At 35.5% G+C, this 3,221-nt stretch overlaps 1 long non-coding RNA gene across 1 annotated transcript; it reads left to right on the top strand.

The window, feature by feature from the left end:
* Window positions 1–338: 338 nt before the first annotated feature.
* Window positions 339–2,935, top strand: LOC130472405 (uncharacterized). Its single transcript, XR_008932569.1, has 4 exons — window positions 339–750; window positions 840–1,078; window positions 1,592–1,655; window positions 2,674–2,935. It is a non-coding gene; the product is annotated as an uncharacterized lncRNA (long non-coding RNA).
* The last annotated feature ends 286 nt before the right edge of the window (window positions 2,936–3,221 follow it).

Genomic DNA, 3,221 nt, shown 5'->3' on the forward strand with positions numbered 1-3,221 from the left:
TATTTTATGGAATTTTTATGCATTTTATTGCTTATTTTAGCAAATTTTACAAGTTAATGCAAAGCAAATAGATTCTCCGCATAAGAAAAGGTGTTCATGAGTAACACAAATAGCTTTGAGTTGGCAAAAGAGTGCACATCGGTGGCACAAGTACTTCTCTAGTAAGAATAAGTTAAAAGCTTTTGGGAAAAATGCGGGAAATTTCGTGTCAAGTTTCGGGACGAAACTTCTTTTAAGAGGGGTAGATTGTAATCCCCCGTAAATTTATAAATTTTATTAAATATATTTTAACATATATTATTTATAATTAAATAGAATTTATGAAGTTTAGTAATAAATATATATTTAACGTAATTTATTTTTATACGTTCTAAATATTTCAACGATTTATGAAATCAAAAAAATAATTTTAGAATTTTATGTTGAAAAGAATTTGAATTGCGAAAACACGTTCGATTGAATTTGGAAAACAATATTAACTGGTTTTGGATTCAAACAAACTCAATTCTAATCCTAGCCCAAATTGACAAAGCCCAAAACAAGAAAACCCATATTATCAACCCATAATTCAACTTCACGTAAAATCAAGAAAGCCAAAAACCCTCTTCTCTCCTCTCCTCCAATTCACGTGAAAAGCAAGCAAACTCTCTCTCTGCTTCAGCCACCGCCGCCCTCCTTGCTGTTGTCCCTCACGCCGCCGGCCAACCACCTCAGACGCTCCTCCTCCGTCGCGTGCAACCTTCCTCGCCGGTAACTTCTTCTTCCTCCTTTTCTCCTTCGGTTTTCCTTCTCCCTTTCGTTCTCTCCTCCTTAATGCTTGTGTTCATTTGTTGCGACAGCCACCTGCACCCCGTCGCTGCCGCCAACCAACCAGCACCGGTCGTTGGCCCCTTCCCTTCTCCTTCGCGAAGCATCAACACTCCTCCTTTTCTTTCTCCTCTGCGTGCGTTTCCTCCTGCTTGCACCACCAGCCACCTTCGGTCACCCTGCTGCGCCACCACCCATCGCCGCGCTGCCACTGTGGCATCGCCGTGCTGCTGCACCAACCGCCGTCAGCTCTTCCTCCCTTCACTTTTTGGTTTACTCCTAACCCTAAGCTAATTTAATGTTTTAATTATGTTTAATTAATTTAATTTATGTTTTCTTGAATTAAATTTTATAGTTTTATAATTTAATTATGAATTTCAGATTATATGTTTTGCATAATCAAATTATTAATTTTCAGATTATGTAATTGAATTGGAATTTGAATTTTAATTATTTAAAGCATGAAATTTTAAGGTTTTAAAGGTTTAATAGTTTTGAAATCATGGTAGAATGATTATAAATTATTAAAGTTATTGTTTTTATGATTTCAAAGTTTTGGGAGTAGTTTGAAATTAGTTATATTGCTGAAAATTTAAAGTATGATGTTTGCGAAGAGTTTTCAACGAATTTCAATCAGTAATTTAATAATTATGATGTTAGGAAATCAAACATTCAAGTTTGGATATTGGGGAAGGTTCTAAATATGTTTAGGATGTATTTAGAATGCTTTATTATAGTTGTGAATGATTAGAAATTGATTGGGAATCCTTGTTGGTTGTTTTAGGCGGAGAATTCTCTTTAGGCGACTTTTGAAAGTGTTAAAGTGGCCTATTAGTTGTTTATGCAAGGTACGTACATACCTGTGTGCTTGGAATGTGTGCTAATTGATGAAACCATGTTGAATCTTGTTGTTGAACTTGGTTATGTTGATATTATTGTTGAACTTGGTGATGTTGATATTATGGACGAACTGGGTTATATTGAATGTGCATGTTTAATACTGTTGGACAAACTTATTGAACTTATTTTGCACTATAAGAACTGTAACATGTTAGTATGGATGTTTGATACAAACATGTTGGTTGGGAACACTAGATTATTCTATATGATTGGGTTGGATCAATTGGTTGTTGTTCCCTTTCTATCTTTTCACTACTTTATAAGGGCGGAGGACCTTGTTTAGTAAGTTGAAACTTTATGCCCATATACAGGGTTGCTCATGGTTAAAGGAAAGGTTGGTTAAGTTGGAATGAGTCTTGATTGATGCTTTTATGATCACTTACTTAATTCCAAGATAAAAACAGTTGTGAACAAATGTGAATTGTCTGTCTTATGTAATGGTTGAGTCATAACGGAATCTCAATTTGTAAATCATGTAAAGTGAAACTGAATAGCAATAGCTTTAGACTGTGCACGTCTGAAGTGACGGACAAACAGGAGTTGGGGTTCATGGTGGTAGCCCATGGCCTTTTCTGGGACCGGATTGATCACCGTGTCCTATTTTTATTTAAACGTTCCTCGATATCGCAGGTCACTGAGGTTACGGAGTCGCGCCCGTACCTCGTCTTCCTTAGTGAAGACTTCTGGATGGTCAACTCGGTCCATTGTCTATTTCAACTAAAATAATATTATGGTTATTAAGCCTAGCTTAGTCTAGTCAAGTATAATCGTCAAATTATTATGTTTTGTCTGTCCTTACTTATATTTATTAGTATCATGTTAGGGTTGTTGGTTTGATAGTATCATGCTAGGATTGTTGTTGTTTTAGTATGTAGTACTCAGCTTTGCTGATTACGTGCTTTGTTTGTGTGTGTTGATCATGGCTATGCCTTATTGATCCTGTGATGACCCATCTTTGGTGAGCAGTCTCTAAGGATCAATAAGCGTTGCCCATCTACAGGTTTGAAGATGATGCACCATTGGGATCGGGATTAGAGAGCTTGTTGTTCTATTTGTTTACTTGAGTGATTTAATTTGTTAACTTGGATTTGAAATTTGTCGTACTATTCGTATTTCCTTATTTCAGTTAATTGGTTTGGACCTAATATGTAATAGATTATTTATGAACCTAAAAGTTAGTTTTATGTTTTCCGCTGCAAAATTCTGAATAAGCCGTTACGTTTTTACACGGGCGATAATGCCTTGATAATTCTCTACGTTTTATATTAAAAGATTATTTTAGAAAAGAGAGAATTGTCGGGGTGTTACAAGTATATATGAATCAGGGCAGACCTACTTGTAATCAGAGTTGAGAAGAACAAGTGTGGATTTGGTATGCGTGTTCCAGAAGAGTCAAGAGTCTATTACTGGAATTTGATTTTAGGATATGCTATCTGAAATTTGATTTAATTTTGGGTGTAAATCATTAATTTCCTGGAAACTGGGTATGTAGTGTGTAGTAAATCATTGATTTT

The sequence above is a fragment of the Spinacia oleracea genome, chromosome 4 (assembly GCF_020520425.1).
Source record: "Spinacia oleracea cultivar Varoflay chromosome 4, BTI_SOV_V1, whole genome shotgun sequence".
Taxonomy (NCBI): Eukaryota; Viridiplantae; Streptophyta; class Magnoliopsida; order Caryophyllales; family Amaranthaceae; genus Spinacia; species Spinacia oleracea.